Source organism: Nomascus leucogenys, chromosome 5 (genome assembly GCF_006542625.1).
Source record: "Nomascus leucogenys isolate Asia chromosome 5, Asia_NLE_v1, whole genome shotgun sequence".
NCBI classification, from domain to species: Eukaryota; Metazoa; Chordata; class Mammalia; order Primates; family Hylobatidae; genus Nomascus; species Nomascus leucogenys.
The window spans coordinates 71,874,573-71,886,865 of NC_044385.1; the positions used below are offsets into that span (position 1 = coordinate 71,874,573).

The following is a 12,293-nucleotide window of genomic DNA, read 5'->3' on the forward strand; positions in this document are numbered from 1 at the left end:
TGGGCAGCTGGTGGCAGGAGAAATTGCACTGTCTTCTTGGCTGAGATCCCAAAAGTATACTTTTTTTTTTTTTTTTTTTTGGAGACAGAGTCTCACTCTGTCACCCAGGCCAGAGTGCAGTGGTGTAATCTCGGCTCACTGCAATCTCTGACTCCCAGGTTCAAGCGATTCTCCTGCTTCAGCCTCCCGAGTAGCTGCGACTACAGGCGCCCACCACCACGCCTGTCTAATTTTTGTATTTTTAGTAGAGACGGGATTTCACCATATTGGCCAGCCTGGTCTCGAGCTCCTGACCTCAGGTGATCCGTCCGCCTCAGCCTCCAAAAGTGCTGGTATTACAGGCGTGAGCCACTGCACCTCCCCTAAAAAGTATATGATTTTGAACATGTTCGCTGCTTCTGCCACATATCTCCAGGCAATTAATAGATTGACCTAGAAGATCCATAGGTTCCTCTCTACCCTGTGTGTCTGAGACTAACTATCCCTTGTTCAAAATCCTTGCGGCCAGTTGTGCTGTGGAATTTAGATATATCAATTACATTGTAGATAAAAAAACAACCCCAGAGGGCTCTGGGGAAGCACACTGTGGTGAGTCTTAGTATTTCTGCAACAAACATGTAAACTTTTACAATAAGTGGGATAAATAAAAGCTTTTAGTTCTACTTCCATTTAGGCTGGATTTTGCTCCCAGTGTAGTTCTGGAAGGTCAGGTTTTGTGGAAAAATGAGTGTCACAAACTTATCAGGAAGACTCAGTTCTCAGAACTTTTTGTATTTCAGAGCTTGCAGATAAGAGACTTTAACCCTGCAAAAACATTTCTTTGGAAGCCCTACTGGTGGTATCATCAAGAATTTATCGAAAGCCCTGTTCGTAATGAGAAATGCAGTGCATTTAAAATGCTGTTTCTGTAGCAAAATAAAATCCACTTCACGGAGATCTATTTTGACATGGCTGTTTCTAGGATCACAGAGTGGCTAACAGGGAGGACCATAAGAATTATTTGAAATCATGACCGTGTAATCTTCAAGACATGAGACAATGGAGCCCAGTCAGGCTCCTGGCTGAGTACTTACAATGTTAGGGGGTAAACTGAGTCCAAGTCAGAGAGTTTTCAACAATCACAGCTGAAAGAAAAACGTTTTCTGGTTAGTTATCCAGGAAGTTGGGCAGAGAAAAACATATTTCTTAATAATGCTGGAAAATAGATTTTTTTCTATACTAACATTGGATGAATTTAGTTTTGTGGTATGTTTCTCCCTTAAAGTTCCTTGGTCATTAGCTTTCATTGAATGTCCAACAGCAAATCAAACCAAAACAGCCCTTACTTACAGTGTGCCTCTTCTGCCAACCCCACCGCCACCCCTAAATGGCATCACCAATCTGTGCACCAAGGCTCCCTGGGCACTGCAGAGAACTCACAGGGACGCCACACTATAGTTTAAATTTTTGAGGGAAACAGTGATACTTGACATCTGTTGGACATCAACTAACTTTAGATTATGCTACATTCCTTTCAATTATGGCATATTTTGTAAAGCTGGGCATGTGGCAGTTGTTGAGATAAAAATCAAGCACCACCCCAAAATCAGTATGGAACAGGAAATGAGGGTGGCCACGTCCAGTTGATTCCAAGATTTGGGAAGTTGTGCAATGCCCAATGGGTACACACGATTCATTAGTAAGTCATTGTGGAGAAAGAAATCAAAATATTTTCCTCCAAAATGTTGAGAATTGTTAAGTTAAAGACACTGAAAATGCAGGGGAACACTCGGCCTCAGCCTCTGTTTGCTTGATGGCAGCACAAAAATCCTGCCTTATTGGAGATGGCATTTGCTTATTGGCCCAGAGAAGGCAGCAGCAGACACCAGAGGAATCTGGGAACAGATTCTACTCTCTTCTCACACACTTTCCTGCTTTTTAATAGACTGGAACTGCTCTTTTCTTTGTCTTGTCACTACATGGTATTTATGGCTCTTTGTTAAAATACTATTTAAGCAAGGTCCCTAAGCCACTGCCTTGAGAGAGAAATACTTTTGAACTGAGTCCTCTCCTGTATGATAGGTACAGCAAGCATTCATACATTTTTGCATGTTTTTTGGTAATCTGACTTTTGTTTTCAGGAGAGTGTCTCTACTAAGGACCTAAAAAAGGGAAAGAAAATAAATTATGCTTTCTCCCCTGCAGTGGCTATTTAAGGAAATAAAAGCATTATTTTTTCCTTCAATTTCTGTGTATTAAATTGTGACATAAATATGTGACACAAGGATGAGATATTCATTAAATTATTTGGATGTAACGATTCAATACATGAAACCTTTAGGGATTTCTTTTGGCCTGTGGGCACCGTGAAAAATTCACTGAGACATTGAGGGTGCCCTGAACAGAGAAAGTTTGGGAACCTCTGGTATAATTCCCTGAGTGCTCAGATGAAGAAACCTGGAGTCACCCTTGATTCCTCTTTTTCATCCTCCCAAACCCATGAATCAATCCATAAGTCCTCTTGCACCACCTCCCACAAAACGTCCTGAATCCATTCTTCCTTCTACCACCACTGTTATCACCATTGTCAAATCCAGCGTTTTCTATGGCAGTCTTTCTGCTTTGGCTCTTGCTTTCCAATAATCCATTCTTCAGAGGTGGCTTTTAAAAACATAAAATAGACCACATTGCTCCACTGCTTCTATGTTGCTCCCAGCCATCCTTCAGTGGCTTCCACTTCCCTTTGAAAGCCCTCCTGGGCCGACCCAGGTTGGCCCCACATCCTCTCCTGCCCTTCTGGAACTCCTCCTTCCCTTGCTGCAACCTGTTCTCACCTCAGGATGCTTCCACTTGCCCTTCCCACTGTCTGAAAAGTTCTTCATCCATTTGAAGATCTTCCAACGCCTGGCTCATTCTCAAGTTTCTGCTCCAGTGTCATCTCCCCAGCAAGGCTTTCTAACACTGCCACCCCCGACCCTCACCTCCAATCACTACATGTATTATCATGTTGTTTTATTTTCCTCGTAATATTTGTTACTCTCGAACATACCATGTTCTTTGGTTTGTAGATTTGAGAGTAGGAACTTTGCTTTCTTGTTCACCATTGTATTCCCACCAGCTAGAATAGTGCCTGGCATTTGATAGGAGCTCGACAAATAATTGACAAAATTAGTAACTGAGTGATTATCTCATATGGTTGTGTGTTTGGATTGTTCACTGATAGCTCCTAACTGAGAAGATCCAGAAGTGAATTGGGAGAAAGGGAGCCAGTGAGTTCATTTTGACTGACATTTTTATATAATCATACATCACTTAATGATGGAGATATGCTCTGAGAAACTGCATCATTAGGCAATTTTGCCATTGTGTTGAAACCACCTTTGCAAAAATTATAACAGTGAGAAAATCATGGGCATGAAGGAGATCTGATCTGGCCAAACCTCGTCTTGCCTTTGGCCTTCAAGATGCTCATAAAAATTCCTGGGCTTAGGCCAGCTAAATTTAGGAGACATTTAGTTTATAGTTGAAATGATAATAGCCCTTCCCCAAACTCAACCACCTTTGTAAAGCTAATGAGAGACCACCAGGCCAGGAGGAGAGAGGAGGCTGAATTCTGCTAAGGTGTAGACATAAACGATTTCCAGCCATTATTCTGGAGGTCACAAGATATGCAACTTCAATCACTCCTGCAGACAACACCACTATTGTAGAACCTAAGATTGGCCTTTTGAGATGTCTTTTTCAGGTTTTTTGCATGTCTGACACCTATGGCTCCACCTGGACCTGCCAACTACTCCTGTGGCCCACTCAAAAGAAGTAACTCAGCAAGCAGGAGAACCATTTCTTATACCACTATGATTGCACCCCTAACCAATCAGCAGCAATAACCCCTTGCCTAGCCACCCCCAACCCTTTTCCCCAAACTATCTTTGAAAATCCCTAACCTCCAAATGCTCAGGGAGATTGATTTGAGTTGTAACTCCATCTCCTGCATGGTGTGGCCAGCCTCACATCAATTAGACTCTTTCTTACTGCAGTGCCATGGTCTCTGTGAATTGATTTTGCTTGTGCAGCAGGCAGGAAGAACCTGTCAGGTGGTTACAGTGTGAACATCACAGCGTGTGCTCACACAAACCTACATGGTGCCGTCTATTGCTATATGATGTAACTTACTGCTTCTGTGCTACAAGCTGGACAGCATGTTACTGTACTGAATGCTGTAGGCAATTGTAACGCAATGGTAAGAATTTGTGCATCTAAAAATATCTAAACGTAGAAAAAGAAGAGTGAAAATATGGTATTATAATCTTATGGGACTACTGTTGTATACACGGTCTGTCCAGTGAAATGTTATGTGGCAGGACTGTGTGTGTGTATGTGTGTATATATATATTTATATATAATATACATTTATATGCAAAAGATATTTTACAGACTAGGTCTAATCAAGGACAGGGGTTTCCTATATGCTTGGGAAGAGACAACAAATAGTTACTTTATATGAACCCCATTTTTCTTAGCAATACTGATGTTTTACTATAAGTAATCATATTGAGTTAGATAGTTAATGAAGCAATTTCATCATATCATTTGTTACTCTTCACAACAGGCAAGCATCCCCTACCCCTAACTTTTCTTTCCTTTTCTTTAACTAATTAAGAAACTGAGGTAATACTTATAAAGGAAATTTACTATAGCTATAGCATCCAACCGAATGCTAGAATCTCATTGTCCAGCCCAGTCAAGCTAATGTATTTTCCTTAACAATAAATCCAGGAAGAGTGCACAGTAAAGCGGCAGCAGGAACAGGTGTCGAATTATTTGACATCTCTGGCAAACAGCAGTGGGGATTAAACAGAGCTTTCTTTAATAAGATTAATTCTCAAATACTGAGTGGTTTGGCATATCCCCAAAGATACAAGGCATTTGTATCTATATAAGATTAAAGAAGCTTTCACACAAAGCAATTTTGTTTTTCAACATCAAAGAGATGCTTCAGTGGCGTTGCAAGAGGGAGGCACGCTGCAACTAATGCAAAGAGTGCAAAACCTTATAGAAAAGACAGTTTCCTCAGTCAGGAATTGCATCTAGAGCTTTCACTACCCAGGATATACAGGGCATTGTTCTTAGAGTCATAGAATTAGGGAAAAGGGGAGGCCAGGGGTTAGGAATCAGCTTGACAAACATCCCACACAGGTGGGGTGACCCCAGACACAGGTGGCTCCCCAGTGATGACCTTGGCTTTCCAAGGATGGGAGCTCAGTGCCTCCTGAGACTGACTGTTGGACAGATCTAATAAATAATAAATAATGACCATGACACTGTAATAATAAGGATAACAAAAATCGCAGCCACCATTTCCATGTGCCAGGCACTATACTTAGCATGAATCAAATGGCACACACTTCTGCTGCTAAATCTTCTTCCCTTGGGTTTACAGCCAACCTTCTGAGGTCTGCTCCCTGAAGCTACATAGTCCAGACTTCACAGTGAGCTGCAAATATTTGAAGGTAGCTTTTATGTTCTTTATCTGTTTTTTCTTCTGTGCTAAACTTCTACTTATTTTTTGAACCGGATACAGGTATTTACATGGATTGATGTTACATTTCATCTTGCAGGTTTTGCCTCACCCCTCTAGGCTGCCCAAATATTGGTGAGTCCTGATACTATCATTTAGTGTATTCACCAGACCTCATCCAATGTGCTTCTGAAAATGATAAGCTTCCAAGTCTCCCTCCTCCTTTTTCTCTTTCTTCTTTCCCTCTTTCCTTCCACAAACATTTATTGAGAACTTTTTATTGTCCCAGACACTGTGTCAGTCACTGGGGCCACAAGGTTGCATAAGGCACACCTATAGATAGTCTTCAAGAAAGCTTCTTGCTTAAGCAGAAAGACAGGAAAATAAAATACAACATAGTATGATTATGTAATGAATGAGAAAAGAGGAGAGTTTTAACAGGAGTTGGAAGAGAAATCATCTGTAAGGGGAGATGATGGGGAGCTAGCAGATGCCAGCACTACCTCTGGCCCCTGGGGTATGGGGCCCATGAGAGAACTGGGCAGTCCCCACTTAATTAAAAGCTAGCCAGAGGATGTTCCAGGGGAGCTTATTTATGGAAGGAGCCTATGCTGTTAATGCCCCGTGTGACAGCCTTTTCTCCTCCCTCCTACCTGCCTGGCCAGCAGGGCTCTTCCTCCCGCTGCTGACCTCCCTAAAGAATCAAGGGCAGCTGCCTTGGCTAGAGGGTCTGTGTTTTCACATGGCAGACTACAGAAGCAGCAAACATTCTAGATTTCAACGGGGGATCAGGGAGGCATAGAATCAGAGAGGAAGGGCATCTTTTATGACCTGAAATTGCCCCACTTAGTCATTGGGAAGGCTGGTAAGACCAGGAGCAAAGGGACTTTCAGGTTTTGACTGCTCGTGGATTTCTTCCAAGCATAATTACCCAGGTCACGTAGAAGCCATCCTCAATGTGAAGACTGGACTCTTCAGACATCCAGGCAAAAGAGCTCATCTGCACATACCACAAGGTGTCAGGAGTTTTCAAGTTTCCAGGAGTTAGGAATTTTGCAGGACAGAGAATGGTTGACCCCGGTAGACATGTTATCCTATGTTGGACCTATATCCTTGTTCAAAGAGGGGTACCCTTGTGGCAGTGAGCCCTTCCTAATGAAAAAAATATCCACAGCCACAGGCTACAGAGTTCTGGGAATTGGTGGGTTGTGGACCAGCTTCCTAATAGTACCTGGGAACTCTACCTGAATCTCTCCTCGGTGCCTCCAAAAACCTCTGAGACCTTGTAGAAAAGCTGGTTGTACAGACTGGTTTGATTAGGGCTGCAAGCTCCAGCTTTTGTCAGGGGTTCTGAAAATTAGGCCTGGGTGAGGAATATCGACAGTGTTTATTTTGTTAATTGTGTCCATGAACATGATCAGGTGTAGCTCCCAGGGCACTCAGCCCATGGTCATGGCTAAGTGCAGAATATAGTCACGCTCACACACATATAGTCATGCTCCAAAAGCATTACTTGAAGCGGTGAACTAACATAAAGCTGAAGTTTATCATGACCACCAGTCAAAACTGGACTGGGGATCTTCTATGGATATAGAGCTGAGAGGCAGGCTTGGGACTTGGGGTGTGCTGCCTAAGCAACCCCTTTCTCCTAGAAAGCATCAGTCTGAGAGGGCAAAGATGCCTGGTTCCACATTTGGAGTTTGGAGGGATTAAATATGAAACACAGAACAAGCTCTGTTATTAAACTCACACTTGCTGTTTTTAGTGGGATAGGAAGAACATAGGCAAATGTTTCTATACAAAGATTTTTTGAGTTACACAACACAGAAGTGAAGAGGCCGGTAAACTACTAAGGTCTAGGAGACCAGTCAATGCTGGGCTGGGGAACTCATGGATACAGATTCTTGGCTGAGGTCTGGAAGGGCTGAGGAATTTGCTGCCGGGGTCTGTCTTAGCAGGATACATCAGCCCCATCTCCAACAGGAGAAATGGGAGGACAGGGCTTCACCCTGTCTCCTGGTGCAAGAGAAGCCTTGAGCTTTGGTAGACAGTTGTATGTGTCCCTTCCAACCAGAGACCTCAATATATTAATGGGCCCTCTTTTTTCTCTGCAGGATCCAGTACATATTTCTGGCGGCTCCTCCAGAGTGGGATTTTATTTGGAGTCCCACCCTTTCTTTTGAATTTCCATATCACTTTATAGCAAGTTTATTCACTCATTAAAACCCAACCCAAAGTCACCTCATCTGGGAAGACACACAGGCTCTTCCAGAAAGAGTCTCTCTTTTCCCAACTGCTCTGTCACTGCCTTTTTCCTATTGCACTTCTCCTTGGTTTGTGTGTCTGCCTCACCCATGAGACTGTAGCCCGGTACCATGTCAGGCACGTAGCAGGATTTCAACAGAAGGATGTGGATCGAATGGATGATCCAACGGAAGGAGAGGCACACAGGAGGCTGACCACAAATGAAATTTCCGGTTTGGACTTTTCAGCCCCCGTCACTTCACTTTCCCTCCTGCTATGGGGGAAACTCAAGAGATGAGTTATGGGTGGGCTAAGACAGCAAGCTGGGAGCTGGTGAAGAAGATGGAGTGGGCGACCCTTGGCTGTCACTGGGCTTCTGCCAGCCGATGCTTGGAAACCCTAGATGGATCAAGGTGAGAAGCCTCATTTCTGTAAAGGACTCCAAGGATTCCATGGCGCTCTGCAAATGTAATGCATTCTAGTTGCTGTTATCGTCTATCATAGCTGTTTATAACCTTGTTCATTAACTTGCATGATTCTTGGCTGAAGTTTGCTGCTTTCCCCCATGAGGGGAACAACTGATGACCTAATTCCGTGAATTCCATGGTGCCAGGCCTGGGCTGGCCTGGATCCACATTAAAACATGCCAGGGGGCAAACATGAAGTCAAAATGTTCTGGCAACCCCCTTAGACCAATCAGTGCAGTTTTTAGCACTACAGACACCCAGTGCACTCATTACAACATAATTTCCTAGGGTCTTTTTTATAAATAGAATTTCAAATATATTCAGGTTTGAACTTTCAAGGAGGGTGACTTTGAGCCGTCACTTGGCACAGAACACTTGTAAAAACACTGACCTTGGTCACTGCTCACCATTTCCCTGGAAGGCCAGTTAGGACTGCTGTTTACCCCCCACATTAGAGAGGCAGGGGAAGGAAACGGGAAGCTGAGTGACTTGCCTTTGGGCCACAGGAGCTGCTTCGTGGGCAAGGCTGGAGTTTTTGATCTGGGGAATTTGTTCCTGGTTGGGGGACTGGTCTATATGCAGGCTGTCAAGAAAGAAGTCATACTATCCACACTCACACTTTCCCCCAGAGCTAGGGGCTCTCTGGAGAGAGAGTGACCCCTTATCCTTTATTTGTAGAAATATCATGACCCAACAACGGCCTTCACAGTGGGAAGAAGCTGGGTCGAAGCAGAAGTCAGAAAGGCTAAGGGAATGGAGAGGCCGAGAAAGGGCGAGAGAAACAAAGAAGTCTACATACTTGGCGCTTCTTTGTTGCCCAGACCCTCCACTCTGCTCCCTGCTTTCTCCCTCGGAGAAGGAGGGGGAAGAGGAAGGGGGGGGAAGAGGAGGAGGAGCGCATCACCAACGTGCGCAGCCCTTACCCAAGCCAGGCGCCCGCGCGCATCCACCTCGATCTCAGGCCCCGGCGTTTGTGGCAGTTCTCGGTTACCATGGGAACCGCACTCCGCAGCCTCCCAGGGCCCCATCTAATCTGCGTGTGTGCGTGGCGGAGAATTCTAAGCCTCTGCACCTGCCCTCGCCTTCCCTTTCCCAGCCTCTCTCCTGGCGGGGAACTGTTTGGACCAAGCGTCAGCGGCGGCCAGAAAGTTTTCCTGCTGTTTGCGTGAAGGTCGCCTGTGTCAGGGGGAAGTTGCAGCCATGGGGATTGTGTTTCCCTGAATGGAGACAGTACCCGTCAGACCTCCAGGCTGGGACTTTCTAGAATCCTGGGGTCCAGCGCTAAGCTTGTGGTGGGTGCGTAGATGAAGAGATGGGACAGGTGGCTCTCTGGAGCTGGTCCCCAGGACAAGGCCCTCAGCAGCCTGGATGACAGCCCCTCTGCCCTCGAGTCCTTTCCAGGGGGAAACAAACTGCCCTGAAGGGGATAGAGAGACCCACAAGGGGTTGATCTGCGGCCAAGGGTTGGAGAAAGCTAAGTTCCCATGCCCTGGCCACTGTGAGTGGACTTGCAGGAGTGGCAGAATGGTCAGGTGTGGTGGGAGGCTGGGTTGCAAACCACTTCTATGTAGGCATTCCTGGTGAGTTGTCACAGAGGTTTCAGAAGGACCTCTGTGAAGTGCCTTCAATTTGCCTTTCCTTTTCTTTTCTTTTTCTTCTCATTATACTTTAAGTTCTGGGATATATGTGCAGAACGTGCAGGTTTGTTAGATAGGTATACACGTGCCATGGTGGTTTGCTGTACCCATCAGCTCGTCATCTACATTAGGTATTTCTCCTAATGTAATCTCTCCCCTTGCCCCCCCACCCTACGATAGGCCCCACCCCCCACCCCCTCTTGCCCCCCCGGGGAATGGAGGGGCAAGGATAGGCCCCACTCCCCTTGCCCCCCCGACCACCCGATAGTGTGTGATGTTCCCCTCCCTGTGCCCATATGATCTCATTGTTCAACTCCCACTTATGAGTGAGAACATATGGTGTTTGGTTCTCTGTTCCTGTGTTAGTTTGCTGAGAATGATGGTTTCCAGCTTCATCCATGTCCCTGCAAATGACATGAACTCATTCTTTTTTATGGCCACATAGTATTCCGTGGTGTATATGTGCCACATTTTCTTTATCCAGTCTATCACTGATGGGCATTTGGGTTGGTTCCAAGTCTTTGCTATTGTGAATAGTGCTGCAATAAACATATGTGTGCATGCATCTTTATAGCAGCATGATTTATAATCCTTTGAGTATATGCCCAGTAATGGGATTGCTGGGTCAAATGGTATTTCTGGTTCTAGATCCTTGAGGAATTGCCACACTGTCTTCCACAATTGTTGAACTAATTTACACTCCCACCTACAGTGTAAAAGTGTTCCTATTGCTCCACATCCTCTCCAACATCCATTGATTCCTGACTTTTTAATGATTGCCATTCTAACTGGCATGAGATGGTATCTCATTGTGGTTTTGATTTGCATTTCTCTAAAGAGCAGTGATGATGAGCTTTTTTTCATATGTTTGTTGGCAGCATAAATGTCTTCTTTTGTAAAGTATCTGTTCATATCCTTCACCCACTTTTTGATGGGGTTGTGTGTTTATTTCTTGTAAATTTGTTTAAGTTTCTTGTAGATTCTGGATATTAGCCCTTTGTCAGATGGGTAGATTGCAAAAATTTTCTGCCATTCTGTAGGTTGCCTGTTCACTCTGATGATAGCTTCTTTTGCTGTGCAGAAGCTCTTTAGTTTAATTAGATCCCGTTTGTCAATTTTCACTTTTGTTGCCATTGCTTTCTGTGTTGTAGTCATGAAGTCTCTGCCTATGTCTATGTCCTGAATGGTATTGCCTAGGTTTTCTTCCAGGGTTTTTATGGTTTTAGGTCTTACTTTAAATCTTTAATCCATCTTGAGTCAATTTTGTATAAGGTGTAAGGAAGGGGTCCAGTTTCAGTTTTCTGCATATGGCTAGCCAGTTTTCCCAAAACCATTTATTAAATAGGGAATCCTTTCCCCATTGCTTGTTTTTGTCAGGTTTGTCAGAGATCAGATGGTTGTAGATATGTGGTGTTATTACTTTTTTTTTTTGAGATGGAGTCTCGCTCTGTCACCCAGGCTGGAGTGCAGTGGCACAATCTTGGCTCACTGCAAGCTCCGCCTCCCAGGTTCACGCCATTCTCCTGCCTCAGCCTCCCAAGTAGCTGGGACTACAGGCGCCCGCCACCACACCTGGCTAATTTTTTGTATTTTTAGTAGAGACAGGTTTCACAGTTTTAACCAGGATGGTTTCAATCTCCTGACCTCCTGATCCGCCCACCTCGGCCTCCCAAAGTGCTGGGATTACAGGCGTGAGCCACTGTGCCCGGCGATATGTGGTGTTATTTCTGAGGCCTCTGTTCTGTTGCATTAGTCTATATCTCTGTTTTGCTACCAGTGCCATACTTTTTCATTAGTGTAGCCTTGTAGTATAGTTTGAAGTCAGGTAGCATAATGCCTCCAGCTTTGTTCTTTTTGCTTAGGATTGTCTTGGCTATACGGGCTCTTTTTTGGTTTCATATGAAATTTAAAGTAGCTTTTTTCTAATTCTGTGAAGAAAATCAATGGTAGCTTGATGGGAATAGCATTGAATCTATAAATTACTTTGGGCAGTATGGCCATTTTCATGATATTGATTCTTCCTATCCATGAGCATGGAATGTTCTTCCATTTGTTTGTGTCCTCTCTCATTTCCTTGAGCAATGGTTTGTAGTTCTCCATGAAGAGGTCCTTCACATCCCTTGTAAGTTGTATTCCTAGGTATTTTATTCTCTCTGTAGCAATTGTGCGTGAGAGTTCTCTCATGGTTTGGCTCTCTGTTTGTCTATTATTGGTGTATAGGAATGTTTGTGATTTTTGCACGTTGATTTTTTTTTTTTTTTTTATCATTCATTCACTTGTTTCTTTTTATTTTTTAAACATAGCTACTGGTACATTTGAAATGACACATGTGGCTCAAGTGATCTTTCTGTTGGATGGTGCTGGCATAGGGTGTTTGGGTTATGAGAAGAGGAACTGCCCTAGTCTCTGCAGAGTGGGGGATCACTGAAGACTTCCCGAAGAAGTTGT

At 44.2% G+C, this 12,293-nt stretch overlaps 1 protein-coding gene across 1 annotated transcript in view; it reads right to left on the bottom strand.

Annotated features, from left to right (window-relative positions):
• Window positions 1-9,184, bottom strand: part of ERICH6B (glutamate rich 6B) — a 74,936-nt gene extending 65,752 nt beyond the window's left edge. The window contains exons 1-2 of the mRNA XM_030813357.1: window positions 9,132-9,184; window positions 1,074-1,124 (exon numbers count right to left, since the gene is read on the bottom strand). The gene's annotated coding sequence lies outside the window, so the exon portion shown is untranslated. The remainder of the gene's footprint in view (window positions 1-1,073; window positions 1,125-9,131) is intronic.
• Between the last annotated feature and the right edge of the window lie 3,109 nt (window positions 9,185-12,293).